Below are 20971 nucleotides of genomic sequence, written 5' to 3' on the forward strand. Positions count from 1 at the left end.
ACTTGTATAAAGTATGCAATTTAAAAAAGTTAATAATGGCTTTGGTTTATATATCACACTTATTTTTGGATATGACAAATCCCTGTCCTGAAACTGAGCTTTTCAATAAAAGAAGAAAGTTAAATAAAAGCAATGATATAGTGACTATATCAATCAATGTATGTGCCATTCTGCTTTTATGGTTTCTACCTTTTTGGGGAAAGATGAGTGGTATGTTTTATTATCTGTATCCTCTAGGTCCATTGTTGTGTTTTTTAGTTATAGAATACGCCATGTTTTTCTTTCCGCCATGGCCAAGTGACCTCTCTCTATACTCAAAGATTAGGATGATTTTTTTCCTAGAACAGAGAGAAGGTCAAGAGAATAGAGGAATACCTGGCTGCTCTCCAGGTTATCAGGATATGAGACAGTGAAGTGCTCCTTGGAAATGATAAAAGAGAGTAACTATTCATAAATATACATATGTATATAGTGCATGAATAATAAGAATAGAGACACTGAAAAGGAGACAAATCTAAGAAAAGATTCAATAATCAAGCCAATGGTATCAGATATCTATACACAATGCATGAAATATGGGTAAAAAAGAGCAAGATAAATTAGAGAGCTAACATTCAGAAGCAAATTTGCTCTCTGTGCTCTGTGTATGGGTTGAGATCCATGATTGGAATATAGCTCTGGAAGTGTATGTCATGCAGCAAATAACAGGCTAAAAAGAGAGGTCAGCAGAGTAACACTGCACATTAAGAAATACTCAAATGGAAAAAAAAAATCTAAGAAGCAGAATGAAGATGCATGTTAGAGATATTTGGTAAGGACAAATTAAGGCAATAAGTTGTTATGAAAGTATACCGACAAGTCACCTTTTCAGAAAGAGGAAACCAAACATAAATCTTGCACTGAGGTATGACACAATCATGATAAGAAACTTTGATTACTAGAACTTTCTTGTGAAAAAGATGTAAAGATTCAGTATAGTTGGATTCAGAAATGTTGAAATGGAGAGATACTAAGATAATCATTAAATAATTCAATAATAACTTGAAAGAAAGTGGCCAGTGGAATGCTTCAGGAATCTGCTTGGCCCTGGGTGGTTTAATGTTTATATCAACGACTTGGATAAGGACACAGATACTATCCTTATCAACCTTGCAATTGGATGACAGAATCAGAATACAAAAAATATATTGATAGGCTAAAACTCTGTGCCAAATTTAATAAGGTTCAATTTAATAGTGAAAATTTTAGTTTTTACATTTGCATTAAAATAACTTTACAAGCATAAGGTGAGGGAGAGTTTAAGGAAAATTTTAGGTAGACATAAGGGGAAAAAAACTTTCTAGTGATATTCTATTCAAACACACATACACACACACACACACACACAAACAAACAAGGGTCATGGAAAATCTATTATCTAGGGTTTCAGGAAGAAAAAAGTATTCATTTAAAAAAAATAAAGGCTTTAATGTAAAAACTAAGAAGAGGAGTCTGGTAGTGTGGAGTCCTTTCTATCTCCAAGTCTTTTCAGTTACATTGTAGAGTAGAATGTTAAGCTTTTGAACATTGCTAACCTTGAGCTCTTGCAGTGGGGGTTCCAAAGTCTGAACCAAGTGCAGCTTAGAAGTCAGTCAGTTTCCCTTCTACTCCTAGGCGTTAGCTGTAGACCAAACAAAGAGGAGGGATAAAACTGTCAATGACATTGTAATTGATTAATCAATTAGCAAACATTAATTAACTACTGCAGTATACCAGGTACCACATATAGCTCTGGGACCAACAAACTCAAAACAAGTCTTTGTCTTCAAGTAGCTCACATTCTAATAGGAAAAACAAAAGATACATTCAAGTTACAAAGTAGAAGGAAGCTAAATTAAAATGGGGAGACACCAACAGCTCCAGGGTCAAAAAAGACAGGCAAAAGGTAACTTTTTAGTCAACCCTTGAACGAAGCCAGAAAAACAAATGAGTAATTATATTATATTATATTGTTATGTATCATATATGTTATATTATATTTGTGGTACCATATTACATTATTATATTACATATTATTATGTCTATTATCATATTATATATGGTATTAAATTACCATATGATTTTCTTAAATCTTTCTGTGGTTGGAGGGAAATGATACCTTATAGACTATCTAGTCCTGCTCTCCATTTTACATATGAGAAGACTGAATATCAAAACGGTTTCTTAAGTAAGCAGATGAGCTAAGATTCAAATTGAGATTCTTTGACTCCAGATCCTTACGTGATCTCTAAGGTTTGTTTATAGCTCTAACACTTATGAAAAAAATATTATTCTTAAGAAACAGAACAATCATCAGAGCTTTGAACAGCTTCTAAAACCAGTCTGCTTGAGAAATCTGACCTGGCTAAAGCATCACTTCATAAATCTAGCTCATGGGGTTGTAAATTTAGCAGAAGGAGCCTTATAAAATCATTGAGGGAAACATCCATGTCAGAGAGATGTCAGGTGCTAAACATCAGTCATGAATATGGAGACAACCAAAAGGCAAATCTCAGTATTGTCAAAATGGAAAACAAGAGTTGCTTCACATCTCCAAAGTGTGGGGAATTGACAATTATTAATATTAACTTAATTATTGTTATCTTCATCTTGCTTAATCAAGTCCCTAAGGTAAGAATTGGGCAGCAAAAAACATAAATTAGTTGGGAGAACAATTTGTATGTGCAATGCTATGAATCTTTCTAAATTGAAAATCATATGATGCCATTATTTCACCCTTGGGCTTATGTATAAACTAATGGAGGTTAAAAGATATATTTTAAAGGCACTATTGAAGCCCCTCTGTGCAGTCAGTGAAGAAGACTGATAGAGGCTTTGGTTAAGTTTATGGCAATTGGTCCCAGATTGCCTTTTGATCTTTCCTCTCTTGTGAAGTCCATTCCTTTAACCAAATGGACACTTAGAATACAAAAAAATTGGTTTATCTTTATTTAGAGGCAAAACTAAATGCTTAAATAAAGAATGCTTAAAGGGAAAATTCTTGAGGGTATTTGTGCCAGTTGAACAGGCACAGCAAGTATGGAGGAGAAAAGGAGTAATTTCACCATGTCATATAACAGGAACATCCATTGAAACAGCAAAACTTATAATGGCAGATCATTCTTTAAGTAAGTCTGTGAGCCAGAAAAGCTCCAAATTCTCAAGAATTTTGTTCAGTTTGGGTTAGCATGGACCTTCCTTGCTGACATTCACTGCTGGTGTACACATTGCCTTAGCTCCTCTCTCCTCTCCACTTGGATGTAGAATTCGAAGGTTTGTGGCTCTCATGATCCTTGTCCTAGCTGGAGAAAAACTATAATTGAGACATCAGTCTCTTTGCTGATGACAAGAGGCTACACAGTGATTCATGTCAGTGATACACAGTGATATCATGTCAGCACATTTTCTGTAATTGATAATTTAAGAGATCATCTTGCCCAGAGTAACTCAGCCAGTATCTCAGAACTGAGCTTTGAACTCAGATTAATTTTCTATTCATAATACCACACTTCCTTTTCATTTAAAACTTTTGTAAATACAATAAAATATGCTGAAGCTATACACATATGGGTATCATAATAAATTGGAAATGACATTGGACTTTAATGTCTTAAATGACTTAATGGTATCTTAAGTGGACAGATCTGGGATCTAGTCCTGGCTCCAACCTCATACACACGACTTCCTTTTTGAGACCTCAATTTCCTTATTTGTAAGGTGAGGAAACTGGACTAGATTGTGTTTAATATTCCTCTCAGGGGTGCAATCATTAATCAGCTTCTTAACTCTACTTTGATATATTAATTTGGATAAATGTATACACCATCTCTTGGCATTTCCAAAAATCATTAGATTGCTGGAGATGTATGTCTCTTGGTTAGGACAGCAATCACCCAGGATTTCTGTCCTTGTTCCGGCTTCTACAGAGTTATCCTGACCCTATGATTGAGGGGGCTGGATCCTACTGGCAAGCTAAATTCTCCCATTTTAAATGTCAAAATAGGGAGGAGAAGGGAAGGAGGAAGAAGGAAGAAGAGGAGGAGGAAGGAAGGAAGAGGAGAATGAAGGAAGGAAGAGGAGAAGAAGACTAAGAAGAAAGAGAGAGAGAAGGGAGAAGGAAAAGGGGGAGAAAGAGAGAGACAGAGACAGAGACAGAGACAGAAGGAGGTAAAAGGAAGGAAAAGGAGAGAGAGGAAGCTGAAAACATGTTAATATTATTGTGAAAGTAATTTTGACTTTGTGGGTCCATAAAAGGGTCTCAGATCTCCCTATGACATTTCGAAAGGTGCTACTCCAACAGAGAATAATTGAGGGAACTCCTGAAGAGAAAATAATTCTCCAGGGGAGGAGTCAGGAAGATGTCTAGGAAAGACCAGCTTTGTCCACAAAAGGTTTATGGAGGGGGATGGGTGCCACCCCCAATAACCTTGCTTACCAGCTTATCCTGGCAGTAGACTACAACCATCATCCCACTAACCGTTTGATTTATTTCCATATTTCTACTTTCAAGTAATCTTTCTCCTTGTCATTTTAAAAGCAAAACTAACTTTCAAATCCATTCATGACAACTCTTTATTTAACCCTGACAGCCTAAAGGTACACATACTACCTATTTCTTGACATTATAATAATTGCCTTTTGAAATTCTCATGCCCCGAACCCAATGGTAGAAATTTCATAAAAAACAAAACAGGACTGAAAGTCTTCAGAAATAATTCAGACCAAAGCAAATGTTCTTCATCTTTTATCTCCTAGGAAACTCAGAAACTTTCCAAGAATGAAGTTATGGGAGCAAAGAAGGCAATGAGCCTGCAGTGCCCTGTCTTTTAGAGATAGCAAGTCAGTGTTGAAGGAGCAAGACCAAGGCTAGGCAGCATGTAGGGAAAGGAGTTCTATCAGCAAAACCCTGATTACAAACAGGTGGCTCCAACTGCAGAAGACAGAAAGGCAGTAGGTCACAAAGAGCCAAACCCAGAACTATGTGCACATCATTTTTCATTCTGGCATTTTAACGAGAAATAAAAGATTTTTTTCTCTGCTAAGGAAAAATGTGAAGTTTTTATGATTTTATTTATGTCTTTAAAATAATAGGTAAATCATTTATATAGTGTACTTGGCTCTCTGGCTAGATTTTTCTAAATTGATTTTAAGATGTTCATCAGCAACAAAGCAATTTTTTTATTATAGCTTTTTATTGACAGAACATATGCATGGGTAATTTTTCAACATTGACCCTTGCAAACATTTCTGTTCCAACTTTACCCTTCCTTCCCTCCACTCCCTCCCCTACATTGCAGGTAGTCTCATACATGTTAAACATGTTAAAGTATATTTTAAATACAATATATGCGTACATATTTATACAGTTCTCTTGTTGCACAATAAAAATCAAATTTAGAAAGGTAAAAATATCCTGGGAAGAAAAACCATAATGTAAGCAGCCCACACCCATTTCCCAGTGTTTTTTTGCTGGGTGTAGCTAGTTCTGTTCATCACTGATAAATTAGAACTGAATTGGATCCTCTCATTGCCAAAGATAGCCACTTCCATCAGAATTGATCCTCATATAGTATTGTTGTTGAAGTGTATGATGATTTCCTGGTTCTGCTCATTTTACTCAGCATCAGTTCATGTAAGTCTCTCCAAGCCTCTCTGTATTCATCCTGCTGGTCATTTCTTACAGAACAATAATATTCCATAACATTCAAATACCATAATTTACTCAGTCATTCTCCAATTGATGAGCACCCATTCAATTTCCATTTTCTAACCACTATGAAAAGGACTGCCACAAACATTTTGGCACATACAGGTCCTTTTCTCATCTTTAGTATTTCTTTGGGATATAAGCCTAGTAGTAGCACTGCTGGATCAAAGGGTATGCACAGTTTGATAACTTTTTGGGCATAGTTCCAAATTGCTCTCCAGAATGGCCGGATTCTTTCACAACTCCACCAACAATGCATTAGTCCAGTTTTCCCACATCCCCTCCAACATTTATCATTATTTGTTCCTGTCATCTTAGCCAATCTGACAGGTGTGTAGTGGTATCTCAAAATTTTCTTAATGTGCATTTCTCTGATCAATAGTGATTTGGAACAACTTTTCATATGAGTAGAAATAGTTTCAATTTCATTATCTGAAAATTGTCTGTTCATATCCTTTGGCCATTTATCAATTGGAGAATTGCTTGATTTCTTACAAATTGAAGTCAATTCTCTATATATTTTGGAAATGAGGTCTTTATCAGAAACTTTAACTGTAAAAATGTTTTCCCAGTTTATTGCTTCCCTTCTAATCTTGTCTGTATTAGTTTTGTTTGTACAAAAGCCTTTTAAATTGATATAATCAAAATTTTCTATTTTGTGATCAATAATGATCTCTAGTTCTTCTTTGGTCACAAATTCCTTCCTTCTTAGTTTAGGTATATTGTTATCTTTATTATATTCACTCGCCCTATTCAAGAGCACTTAATATTTTTCCATTTGGTTAAATCTGATTTTATTTGTGTGGAAAGTGTTTTGTAGTTTAGCTCATGTAGTTCCTGACTTTCCTTTGGCAGATAGATTGTCAAATATTTTATGCTAGTGACAATTATTTTAAATGAATTTCTTTTTATATCTCATGCTGTTGGATTTTGTTAGTGAGGTATAAAAATGCTGAGGATTTATATGGATTTATTTTGTATCCTGCAACCTTGCTAAACTTATGGATTATTTGTAATAGCTTTTTAGTAGAATCTCTGGGGTTCTCTAAGTATACCATCATATCATCTGCCAAGAGTAATAATTTGGTTTCCTCATTACTTACTCTAATTCCTTTAATCTCTTTTTCATCTCTTATTGCCAAAGCTAGCATTTCTAATACAATATTGAATAGTAATGGTGATAGTGGGCAACCTTGTCTCACTCCTAATTTTATTGGGAATGGTTCCAGTTTATCACCATTACATATGATGCTTATTAATGGTTTTAAATAGATTCTACTGACTATTTTAAGGAAAAAGTCCATTTATTCCTATGGTCTCTAGTGTTTTTAATAGGAATAGGTGAGCAACAAAGCAATTTAAAACTAAAAATTCAAGTGGACATTCATGAATTGTAAAAATTCAAGTGCTGGAGTTCATCCTAGGTGCCAGAAGAAAAAAAATGCTGAAATCCTTCCATCATTGTTCATCTAAGTATTTAGGGAGTTTTGGATTCATCTTTTGAATGAAGACCTCATCTCAAATTTCAGGTGAAATCTCATCCCTCAGAGGTTTTCACATTGCTAAAACATGATTTTTCCGTAAAGCTGGCATTTCCGAAGCTAAAATGCCTAGTATATATGCACTTCTTGGTGGAAAATCCATGTTTGTTATTTGAAACAAGAAGGCCTCTCTTCCCAAATCTTCCACTTAATAACTTATAGAAGTACCTGATTTTCTTTCTTTTTTTGAAAATAAAGTTGAAAAAAGTAAAGACTACTTCATTCAACCTTCCTGAAAGAATAATATGTTATATATTTTATTATATGTATATGTTGTCTTATATAATATATACAATTTAAAGCAAGAAACATTTTTTTCTTCCTATACTATCTTGGCAATCAATACTCCAACTAGGAGTGCAATTCTACAAAAATGCCAAATGACCAAGCAGACATGCTGGCCCAGAAAAGTAATGCTTTTCAATATGACTTAAGCATATGATAGAATCTCATGTAAAAGTCATTTGTGCCCTAAATAACTTTCTAAAGGTAGCATATTGAGTGATGTAGGAAGAGATGTGCTGGCAAATGTACTAACAAGTTCCCTGGGGGAAAATATTCAGACATACATTTGTGATTAAGTTTAATGTTTTTTTTTTAGATTTAAGTTTTTGCCTCAGATACTTAATAACTATGTGACTCTGGACAAGTAACTTAACCCTGTTTGCCTCAATTTCCTCAATTATAAAATGTGCCGGAGAAGGAAATGGCAAAATGGGGTCATTAAGAATTGGCCACAAATGAAGAAATGATTGAACAACAGCAGCAACTGTGTTATTAACATTCTTCCCATCACTACATTAAGTCTTGACAATCAACAAAACAATAAATCAATCCCAGATTTGTAGTGTTTGCCAACTTGCTCATATGGAAATTTAACAATCAGCTCCAATTCAAGCTGGCTTCAATATACTCCTAGATCCAAATTATAAATTCTGATCATTGAAAGGTGGTAATCTTCCTCTTTGTATTTACTGCAGTGGAACAGTAATGTGTCATACATATGACTTCCCTCCTCATCCAATGCAATATTTATTTTGAGAGCAAAATGTTCTCAAACATCAATAAAGAAGCCAGAGACAGAGACATTGAGTAAACCTTATGAGGAACACAATGCTTTAAAAGACATACAAATATCAATAAAAAGCTGAACAGATGTCCCTTAAAACAAGAATTTTGCCCCACTGAAACAACCACTTGCAAGAATAGATTAACTAAGGGCAACTAGGTGGCTCAGTGGATAGAGTACCAGCCTTGAATTCAGGAGGACCCAAGTTCAAATCTGGTCTCAGACACTTCCTAGCTATGTGGTCCTGGGCAAGTCACTTGACCCCAGCCTCAGGGGGAGAAAAAAAAAAGAATAGATTAATTTTCTTTAAAAAGATAAGATTGCTCATATCCATTAGATGCCTATAACATTTAATAACTGAGAAAGAATATGGAATAATAGGCATTTGTTTCTAACCATCATCTCTATTAAGCAATTTAAATAGAAAGTGCCCTTCTCTAATTGGTCTTATCTTGTTGAATCTTCGGTAAAAATCAAGGAGAACTTTGTGATTATACTTTTGTCTTTTTTTCAAGCCAAATTCTCATGGAACTTAAGTGAATACTGTGGTGAAATGACTCTCTGCTTGAAAATCCTAGCCTGGGTGCAGGTGACCCAATTTACCAGCCTAACCTTTGAGAAATTTTGATGAGTTCACTACCATGGATAGTTAATCATTTACAGTGTCATGACTTAAACATTTGAGCCTAACTTCCCTGCCCCATTTGCTGACATTCTGACATACTGACGTTCCAATAAGAGATTTGGTTCCAGGTAAAAAGCAGGCAATAGGATTTAAAGGATCCAGCTTCTCCATAAGAAGCTGGAGAGCAGACATTGTTAAGACCAAGCCAAGTCAAGACAGAGCCAACTCTCTTTCCAAATTATGGTGGGAGCAGGAAATATTTCATTAGCACAATGCAACAGCATGGAGTATTCACTTCATAAATGAATACCTGCTTAACTTCAATTATATCAGAAAGTGACCATATATGCTTCTTATTTGTAAACCCCATCAATTTATTCAAGACATATTAAAAAAACTAGACTTCTGTCTCCCAGTGGTTTTACCTTAAACTAACCAGATTAAAGTGGAATACAATGCCATCTTAAAGAAGTACAACGCAGATGAAAACAACCCAGTGAGAGTTTCCCAGTAATTCTCATCTCTTCTACAACCTCTGGTGTTATTCCCCGCAGAGGTCCTGAGACCACTGGGACTCACTAAGGCACCATCCTCTACAGATAGTAAGAATTCTGTCTAAACATCAACTCTATCAGCTGGCCAGTCATCTGATCTGAACGAAACGCTCTGGCTTAGCATAGTGCCTGACAAAAAAGTATTCCCTTAATAAATGTTTATTAATTGATTTGTTGATTACTGAGCTCGTGGATTAGATGAATTCAAAGGTTCCTTCAAGTTCCTAATCTAAAATTCTATGAAGAAGCCCCAACAACAGATGACAAGCAACAGTAGCATGCAGAATGGAGATGATAGCAACAGTAGCATGCAGAATGGAGCGAATCTGAATGACTGTCAGGAGGCAGGAGCATTAGATGTTAAATGTATTAAGTATGAATTGGCTGGGAAGAGTTTCTTCTCCTAACAGTATGGTAATCTCTGGGAGATTATACTCTTTTGTATATTGAGGCACAGAATAAGTTTCCCCCTATTATTTCCTTTTCTACTTGCTCTAATTAAAATATTTGGTATTTAGTTTACAGTTTCTGTAATGGTCTATTGGTAGAGAGTGCAATGGATGAAATACACAGATGGTTAGAAGAAAAAGTGACAAGGGAATGAACCATGTATGATAGGCTGGTTAGAAGACATACACCTTATATAAGTTGCTCTGATAGCAAATCTAGGATGAAAATGAAATGCCTGGTAATGTTTTAAGTAATTTTCAATTTGTAATTATGAGTCTTATATGTTTTAATCATTTTGGGGGTGAGGATGAATAACTATCTTATATCTGATCTATTTTGTATATTATCTTTGTAGAAGGGTCTCTGTTAATTCCTTTTGGAATACCTTAAAATGCATCATTTTAAAGTTTTGTTTAAGATGATTTCTCTAGAATTTCCAGATATAGTGAGTCACGGAATATGTCAGCCTGACTACCTTCTATGGGGCCAGGTTTGTGCCCCTAGCTGGAGCTGGACTTAATGGGAACATCACCCTTGTGTAAGTATTGTGCTAAGCACTGAGTAATAGTTCATAAGGCCCATGAAAATGCGAAAATTTTTCCAAAATGGCCAATTGCCAGAAGTGCCAGTGTGTTCCAGATGAACTGAAATATAGAATTCTAAGATAACATTTGTACTGAATCACAGAGATGGTGGTAGTACAGAAGCAATCTGACATGTCAAGTTTGGGTTAGTCTAAACCCAGAGGCTAAACAAGGGCTAACTTATACAAGTGTTAGCTGAACTGAGCTTCTATTAAGTCATAAATTAAATGGGAGAAAAAAATGACAATTTTACTAACAACACTTAGCAAGGTGACATTTCATTTAAAAGTGATTTAAAATTTATTTAAAGGGCAGCTAGGTAGCACAGTAGATAGAGCACCAGCCCTGAAGTCAGGAGTAAATTTATCAAAGAAAAGAAAAAAGTTTCAATGCCAAACCTAAACATGAGTGGAGTTTTTCAAGTAAAAAGTTTCTTTCCATCTAAGCTTTTATTTAAAATGTAAACCTCAATTTTTATTCCATTTTGAGGTAAAAAAAATAATAGCGATTACAATGATGTAACCTTTTTTATTTTCTACATTGTTTGAACCTCATAACAACCTTTTAAAATAGTTAAAAGTTATTATTCCCAATTTAACAAAAGGGGAAAGGATATCCTTGATTAACTTTTGCATTTATTGGAAAAAAATTCTAGTCTTCTTATTGCCTATAATATTAGATTTTAGATTTAGATATATCTTTTTGTTGTATTAAAAATTTATTTTATGACTATGTAGAGTATTTTGTATCACATGGATTTGGGTAGTTTGGTTATTAATATAATTATGTTGTTTTCCTAATATTGCACCATCTCTTCTATGCATCCATCTGGATGATATTTAACGGGATTTTGGATAAACTTCAGGAGTCTTTTGGCAAGAATTTTGTTTCTAACTGTTGATTTAATGTTCATTTATGATAATGGCCTAGAGTTCTTTAGTTTGTTCTTTCTTGGTTTAAGTATTAGGACCATATTTGTCCTGTAAAAGAAGTTTCATAGTGTATTTTCCTATCCAATTTATGAATAATTTTTTATAGTATAGGTATATTATTTTTTTGTTGGTCTGACAGACCAACTTTAAGCAACTAGATGACACACTAGATGGAGTGCAGGACCCAGAATCAGGGATTCCTTTTCCTGAACTTCAAATCTGACCTCAGATACTTCCTAACTGTGTGACCCTAAGGTAGTCATTAAATCCTGTTTGCCTCAGTTCCCTCATCTGTGAAATAAACTGGAGAAGGAAATGGAAAACCACTCCAATAATCATTGCCAAAGAAACTTGAAATGGGGTCATGGAAAGTCAGACATGACTGAAAAACGACTAAATAACAACAGACTTCTTTGAATCCAGCTGGACCAGTTTTCTTTTTTTAGTAGTTCCTTCAGCCAGTTCAATTTCTTTTTTTGAAACAATATTGCGTAAGATAGCTGTTTGGTGCTCTGCTGAGGCATTTTATAATTTTTTGTAGATAGCCCTCCACTTTTAAAAGTTTTCTGTTTTATTGACATGTGACGACATATAGTAGGCTCTGATTAATCTTTTATTTCTTCTAGATTGTGCTTTCACCCTGGTTATTTTCTATTGTATTAATTTGAGTTTCCTTCTTTAATCTGATTGGCTAATGGCTTATCACTTTTATTGATATTTATTTTTTTGAAGATTCACCTTTTAGTTTTTATCAGTTCTGTGGCATTTGTTTTTTCAACTTATCTACTGAGTCTCTAATTTTAAAATTTCCTTGTCTGTGCATATTTAACATTTATTTGTTAACTTTCTAATTTTTAGTTGCATGTTTAGCTAATCTTCTCTTTTCTTTCTGTTAATACAGGTTTTTCAGGAAATCATTTTTTTTCTTCAGTGGACAGTTTTAACTGGATCCCAGAAATTTTGGTATGCTTGCTAAAGGATCATTACCATTGTTTGTCACATAATTGTAACTATGATTTATTCTTTAAACCTACTCACTGCTCAGCATTTAAAAAAATCCTCATTTATAATGATATCTTTGGCTTGGGCTCTCTGCATTGATTGCAGTTATCCCTTCCATATTACAATTTTCCCCATTGTGGTTTTGATATATCACAGGTCAGCATTAGAAATTAAATGGGAAATTTAGGGGAGTTTTATAGAGTCCAGAAATATGTGAAAGCTAGCAAATGACCTATGATCAAATACTTCACTCAAAATTGTACAATAAGACATAATAAAAACCCCATAAAAGAAAAAGAAAAAAAACAAACAGACTTTTTCTGTGACACAAAGGGAAGGCTAAAATTTTTTTACCCAATTTTCTAGATCACAGGACACAATGCCTTAATCCTCTATGATATGGAAGAGATAATGGTACTGTATTGATTGCAGTAAAGTTAATGCCACAACACCACAGTACTCTCCTCCAACATGATTTGTATGTATGTATCTATGGCTTCCCTCAAAATTAATTTAAAAAAAAAAATTCTACTTGTGGTTTCTAAGCAGCTGAATGATGATTTGCCCTAACCTTCAAACAGGATCTGTAATCTCTGGGATAAATGGGGAGAGGCACAAAAGCTGCATGCCTTTCACTCCCCTTAAACGGAAATGCATATTGGGTTACAGCATCAGTTGGCAAGAATTACTCACTTAAATAAGGACTTAACTTCCTCAAGGGGTTCTGTTCCGCATCCTTCCTATCTGATAATTAAAGGCAAATAACAACCACCTTATTGCAAATGACTTGATGTCATTGATTTCAAAGCCACTGTTTTGGGTGCAATCAGAATTATGCAAAGAACTCATGTTTAGGGAAGGCAAAACTTCAAAAGATTCCCCACTCCAAGAAAAGGCTAGGCAATGCTCTAAATCTTTTTGATCAGATTAAAATGACGCATCTTCCACATTTCTCTCCACTTTCTTCTCTTCTTTCAGATTCCCTCAACTATTTATATGCTCTCTGAGAAGCATCAGTCTATTTCAAGGGAGACTCAGGCATGAAATAACCTATATTCTTGTGGAAGATGATGAGAACATAAATTTGGAACTGGAAAAGGCCTTACAGGCAGTTGTTTCCAACCCTCTCATTTTATATAGGAGGAAAATGAGAATATATATATATATATATATATATATATATATATATATATATATGTATATATATATATGTATATATATATGCATATACATATATAAATGATATAATTTTTAAGGTTACACATGTATATTTATTTTTTATATATTTCCATATGAGTCATGTTGGGAGAGAAAAATCAGAACAAAATGGAAAAACTATGAAGAAAGGAAAAAAAAACCCAGAAAAAAGTGAAAATAGTATGCTTTGATCTGCATTCAGTCTCCATAGCTTTCTCTCTGGATGCAGAGGACATTTTCCATCCAAAGTTTATTGGAATTTCTTGAATCACTGAATTGCTGAGAAGAGCTAAGTCTATTATATTTGATCATCAAACAATCTTGCTGTTGCTGTGTAGAATGTATTCCTGGTTTGGTCACTTCACTCAGCATCAATTCATGTAACTCTTTCCAGGCTTTTCAGAAATTCGTTTGTTCATTAATTATAGAACAATAATATTCCATTACTTTCACATACCACAACTTATTCAACTATACCCCAATTGATGGGCATTATTTCCAATTCATTTCCACTCATTTTCTAGTTCTTTGCCACCAAAAAAAGAGCTGCTATAAATATTTTTGAACATGTGGGTCCTTTCGCCTCTTTTATGATCTCTTTGGGATACAAATCCAGTAATAGCACTGCTGGATCAAATGAACAAGCATTTATTTAGTGTCTTCTGAGTACTAGGCACTGTGCTAAGCACTTTAATTTTTAAGTATATATACCTACATATATATATATATATATATATATATATATATATATATATATATATATATATATGTATATATAGTTTGTATGTGTGTATGTGTGAAACAATTGGGGTTAAATGAATTGCCCAGGGTCAAAACTAGGAAGCATTAAGTGTCTGATACCACATTTGAATTCAGGTCCTCTTGCCTTCAAGGCCAGTACTCTATCCACTATGCCATCTAGCTGTCTCAGAACCTCATCGTTTTCTGCCTCATTCTTCCTTTTTTTTTTTTTTTTTTTTTAATTCATACTTAATTTCTTTTACATTTTTTCCCCTGAGGCTGGGGTTAAGTGACTTGCCCAGGGTCACACAGCTAGGAGGTATTAAGTGTCTGAGACCACATTTGAACTCTGGTCCTCCTGAATTCAGGGCTGGTGCTCTATCCACTGCGCCACCTAGCTGCCCCCATACCTAATTTCTGATTGAGGAAATACCTACCCAGTTCTTAGAAACTATATTATAGTCTTAAGAGAAGTATCTAAGCCCAGTTAAGTGATTTGTCCTGAGTCTCACAGTCAGTATATGGCAGAGATAGACTCACTTACCAACTAGGTGTTTTAGTGAATAAGCATTACCTTGAAATCAGGAATACCTGAGTTCAAATCTAGCTTCAGGCACTTGACTTCTGAATTCAATTTTTTGATGCTCCTTTATTATGTCCCACCTTAACTTGAATAGTTTTCTTTTTACCCTCTTTTCCTAACCAACAATGTGGCTACATGGTATAGGAGATAGAGTACCAGAGCACCTAGAATCAGGAAGATTCAAATTCAAATTCAGCCTTAGACATTTGCTTGCAGTATGATCCTGGGCAAGTCATTTAAGTCTGTTTGCCTTAGTTTTCTCATCTCTAAAATGAGTTAGTAAAGGAAATGGCAAGCTACTCCAGTTTTTTTGCCAAGAAAACTCCAAGGGGAGTAGGGGGGTAAAAGAGTTGAACTTGGCTGAAATGACTGAGAAATAACAATTTTATCATAAATTGGACTTTCAGTCAATCAACAAACTTTTATTAAGTACCTACTATATGGCAAACATTATGCTAAGTAATAAAGACACAAAGGCATAAATGAAGAACTTATGTTTTAGTGATTTGTTATAACAATTATTTCTATATGTATGAAATGCCTTATAGTTTACCAAATGTCTTCACATATATTACACCATTTTGTTTTTACAGCAATCCTGAAGCAGTTAGAGAAGGAAGATTAGGTCTATTTTGCAAATGAAAAAACTAAGAGTTATTATACAGTGTGGGCATGTCATTAGCATGAGTATTTCCCTCACTCCTCCAACTTGTGCTTAATGCTACCAGTGCTGAGGGAGGATAGTGAGTTCCTAGATGGAAGTGATCATGTGCTTACAATTAACTCTCAAGGTTTTTAGGGGTTTGGTAGGATTATAGACAGAGGGAAGCTATATATTTATTATTCATAATTGTAGCTCTTGAGCTCCCATGGGAAGGCATCCCACTATCAGCCATGGGGATACAATTAACTCTTAATCATAAAACATTTATTAAATAGAATATAAAGAAAGAATGATATAACAGGAGCCTCCTAGCCCTTAACTTGGATCCCATAAGTGCATTTAGCATCCATGGGAATGACTGGCTTTAAATTCAAAGAAACCTGTTAGGGAGGTTCACAAGTAGGGAAACTATACTCCCAAGCAACAAAACTTTCTCTTTCTTTTCTTTCTTTCTTTCTTTCTTTCTTTCTTTCTTTCTTTCTTTCTTTCTTTCTTTCTTTCTTTCTTTCTTTCTTTCTTTCTTTCTTTCTTTCTTTCTTTCTTTCTTTCTTTCTTTCTTTCTTTCTTTCTTTCTTTCTTTCTTTCTTTCTTTCTTTCTTTCTTTCTTTCTTTCTTTCTTTCTTTCTTTCTTTCTTTCTTTCTTCTTCCTTTCTTTCTTCTTTCCTTCCTTCCTTCCTTCCTTCCTTCCTTCCTTCCTTCCTTCCTTCCTTCCTTCCTTCTTCTTCCTTCCTTCCTTCTTCCTTTCTTTCTTTCTTTCTTTCTTTCTTTCTTTCTTTCTTTTCTTTCTTTTCTTTCTTTCTTTCTTTCTTTCTTTCTTTCTTTCTTTCTTTCTTTCTTTCTTTCTTTCTTTCTTTCTTTCTTTCTTTCTTTCTTTCTTTCTTTCTTTCTTTCTTTCTTTCTTTCTTTCTTTCTCTTTCTTTCTCTTAAACCTAGGAAGCAGTTAAGAAAAGGCAGATGGCCTTTCCTTTTCCATACCTGTTCTGTAAGAAAGAGAAGATTATTTTTTACTCTAATCAGGTCCTATTGAGAATATATTTCTTACAAAAGCAAAGCTTTTCCTCCATTTACCACAACTCTCAATAGCAGGTGCAAAGCCTGGGTGATAGTCTAGAGTGACTCAGAATTGTCTCCTGGTAATTTAAGTGCAATACTGAAGCAGAATGACACACCTGTAGGTCATTCCCCAGTCAACAAAAGGAGGTTTATTTAGCCACTGCTTAGAAATGATTCGGAACAAGGATATACGACCCTGAGCTTGCACAGTACCTCAGCTCCATATGGAAACGAGTCTGATCAACTTGGCAGGATGTGGGGACTCAAGTGACCTTGGGACATCTGCCAACTTTGAAGGTCCCCGACTACACATAGGTGGGACTTTTTATGCCCTTAGGTAACAGGATGACATTTGATATAGTTTATGGCCATCAGGATACTGAACTAATAAACTTGAACTTTGGATCTTTAGTGAATCAAGACTTGAGAACAGTTTCTTTGCATTTTAGAAAAGGAATTAGCCTAAACTAACCAGTGGAGAGGAGGAATATTCTGGAATAAATCTAGATTACTATAGTCTAACTTTTTCCAACCAGCTCAGCAAAAGCAAGGCAGGGCCTCTTCTCTCAGTTTTCATTTCAGAAACAGGCAATTAACTCACAGCCAACAAAGAGTTATCAGAGTTACCTAGTTATAAATCTCAATGTCCTCATATAGTTATGGGTAAATTAGCTGCTGTAAAACAAGACTGCAGCCATAGTTACCCACACAAAGTACTTTTATCTTCTTTTTTTTCCCCCAGATTTATTTAAACTTTTAGTATTTCTTCTCCTTTTCACAAATAAAATTGTCCAATTCTGAAAGGGACAAGGCCTTTTGCTAAATTGCTAAATTGAATTTTGGAAAATTAAAAAAAATTAATAGTAGCAATTTAAAATAAAAACTTAAAATCATAAAACAATGGTCTGGAGTAAATGTTTTAAGCTTAACTACTTATAAGAGCTACTGGTTACCTTGAGTCATCAACAAATAATATTTATTGGGAGAATTAAACTTATTAGTCTATAAACTATTTATGTTTTCAGTTTGATTTGGCCAAACTATCCTGTGCTGGCTTCGTATCTTCCCATTTTTTTGACCTTATAAATTGACTTGAAAGATGATAAAACAGTCCAAATAACTATTTCTACTTTGGGCTCTACCATCATTTCAATCATCCATCTCAAATTATCTTTGATTCTGCTCCTCCCTACCCTGTCAAGATCCATTCTTAAGTCAAACTACTTTGATAACAACTTTCTCCTTGTCTTCTTCAAATCCTTTTTCTTCTTTTCCATTACAATATGACTATCCTACTAGTGTGGATTATTACATTAGTCTCTATTTGAACTCTCTGCTTCTAATCTCTTCCTATTCCAATTCTTCTGCCATAATACTTTTCCTAAGGCACATTCTGTATTATCCATTCCCTTCTTAATAATTTTCAATGATTCCCCAAAGAAATTAGGATAAAATACAGACTTCTAAAGATCTATACAATCTAGATCTTATCTACATTATTAGACACTTAACTGCAAGTCACCAGAAGACTTCCCTTCATATGTTCTATGCTGCAGGCAAACTGGTCTAGATGTTTTTCCTTGAACTCCATGGCTTCACACAAACTGTTACAACTCTTAGAATCCTTCATTTTCTTCCAGACTTGGCTTAAATCCTATAATTTTTCAGAGGAAGCCTTTTGGGATATTATACTTATATTTGTTTTTTTAAGCTTCAAATGATTAGGGGAAGATTAAATGTGGTCCTGAATTCAAATCTATCCTTAGGCCTTACTAGATGTGATTTTAGGTAAGTCACTTAACCTCTGCCTGCCTCAGTTCTCTCCTCTGTAAAATGGGGACAATAATAGCACTTATCTCCCAGGGTTGAGCACAGTACACAATAGTCACTTAATACACTTTGAGCTTAAGTACCATAATCCTCTTCTACCTTGTTCCTAACTGGAAACAAACCAACAAAAACCTTTTGCCATATTAGTGAACGTGATGGATTTCTCTATCAAAAGTTCAAGGTAGTAAAGATAATCTATTTCAGAAGTGCAAAAGAACTAGCTCAGTCAACCCTGATCAATATTTCTGGGAAAGAAAGGATGGTGTTTTAAGACCAAAAATGTATCTAAGTTTTTTTTTTTTTTTTTTTTTTTTTTTTAATGTTGAGGAGCAGCTAAGTGGATAGAGCACAGAGCCTGGAGTCAGGAGGAGCTGAGTTCAAATTTGGTTTCAGACCCTGCATTCAATTGCTTCAAATAATAAAGATAAACACAAGAAAATGCTTTAAATGCTTCCAGGGAAGTTTTAAGGAGAGACAAATAAGTAACAAATAAGTTCAGTAACAAAGCTTATTATTGGTATTTGACCTAAAACTCCAGAAATCCTGAAAACTGGGGCCAGGACTCCCTCTAGGGACACTAGTAGCTTTCTGGATGTCTTTTGCCCTCAAATAAAAGCCAAATCTAAGAGAATAACTCAGATATAGGAAGTAAGTCTGTGTGATGGGCTAGATTCTACACTTTTATCCCCTTTATGGTATTATAGTTTTTTATCCTATAAGCCAGGAAAGCCTGGTCCTTGAGGTTTGATTGCTCCAGGGACCAAAGTTCAAGCTTCATTAATTTGGATGAAGTTTCCTGGTACACTCAAACCATAATGAAAAGGCTTCTAGTTCACAAGACCCACCTATGTGATGCTGGGACCCCTTAAATTGGGTGGAAGTTTCAAAATGAATCAAATACCACATCCTGCCCTGCAGAACAGATGAATTTCCATATGCAAATAAGCGTTTACTCAAGCTTTGGGCTGCAAGCCTTCTAAGCTAGGACTAAGTCAACCTCCTTCCATTAACTCATGAATGACGTGGGAGTGTTTCATTTGATTTCAATATTTGACTGAAACCATCAAGGAACTGGTGACCTGACCTAATCTAGCCCTGAATAGCACACTACCAATCAATCAATCAATCAATCCTCATTCAAAGGCCATTTAAGGAAGGTGAACTGATTTCCCTAATAAAGCAACATGCAAAGTAGTTGTAATTTGTCCTTCACGATCATGACATCAAGGAGGTGGTGCAAGTAAATTGGATTTAATTGAGGGAGAACTATGCAAAGTCACCAGCCTTACTCTTTCCTTTGGAGCTATGTGAGTCCAGTGGTAAGATGGATCTGAAGGATTGGAGATGGCCCCCGTACAGTTGGGAATGTTGGCTTTTTTAAAAAGTCTTTCTCAGGTCTCAGTTTGATTGAGGCAATATCCGTTAAGCGATTAAGGTTAAATGATTAGGTAAGAAATGAGGCAAAGAATGGTCTCTTTTGCTTAGTCAAAAAAGTGGAGGAGGGACTATGATCAGATGATTTCCCTAACTGGGTAATATCCAAGTTACCCTTATTAACAAGGAGTTAACTTGGTCTCACATAAAGGTTTTTTTTTTTTTTTAAATCATAAAATATATGTGAATGCTTGATATCTTCATCCTCTGTAACTCACTTTCCAGAATTAAACTCCACTTTTCCCAAGAGTAAGCACTAGTTATTTAAAGTCTGTCTTTATATTAAAAACCTATTGCATCATTAAGGAAAACAAAACAAAAACCCCTCGCTCATTACTCATAGGAATCAGGTCTAATGCTGTTCTTCCAGGAAGCTCTATCCTTTGTTTTCAACTTTATAGATGAAAACTAAAAGCATGGTGATGTGCAGCTAGGAAACCTGAAAGAGAAATGTAGATAGATAGCATAGGGAAAGACGCAAGTAAAGGTCCCAGAATGAAGAATTAGGCTTCATTCATCAGCAGGTGTTTTCATTCCCCATAAGCCTTCACAATAGTAACAGAATTAGAAAGCAAAATGAATACCACTTCCCTCTTTGAGGTCCCAAGCCTGGGAATCTTTTCACATTCAAATGAATATCTGTCAAACTAATTAAGAGAAGATCCAATGCTTTCGTTTTCTGCTCATTAGAGAATAACTTTCTGGTCATAAATTCCTGACAGAGTAGGAGGGAAGGGGTCCCCAGGCTTTCTTGATTTCCAGTTGAACTTGTTCATCTCTTAGGCTGTCAGGTGATGGTGTACAAGAGATTCAATTAAATGTTAAAATAGAAAAGTACATGAGATTCAGTTGCACTCAGTGCAACTTGGGAAAGTATGAGAAAGTAATTTGTATCTAAAAAGCCATTTTTTCTTTTTTAAAAATTTATATATATTATTATGATGATGATGGCTTTTTATTTACAAAACATATGCATGGGTAATTTTC

General features: G+C 34.8%; 1 protein-coding gene across 2 annotated transcripts in view; it reads right to left on the reverse strand.

Moving 5' to 3' along the window:
- SHROOM3 (shroom family member 3) overlaps positions 1-20971 on the reverse strand; it is a 231061-nt gene that overhangs the window by 180631 nt on the left and 29459 nt on the right. For both annotated transcript variants that reach the window (XM_074274300.1, XM_074274299.1), the window contains exon 2: positions 1575-1660. The gene's annotated coding sequence lies outside the window, so the exon portion shown is untranslated. The remainder of the gene's footprint in view (positions 1-1574; positions 1661-20971) is intronic.

This window comes from Sminthopsis crassicaudata, chromosome 6, assembly GCF_048593235.1.
Source record: "Sminthopsis crassicaudata isolate SCR6 chromosome 6, ASM4859323v1, whole genome shotgun sequence".
Lineage (NCBI taxonomy): Eukaryota > Metazoa > Chordata > Mammalia > Dasyuromorphia > Dasyuridae > Sminthopsis > Sminthopsis crassicaudata.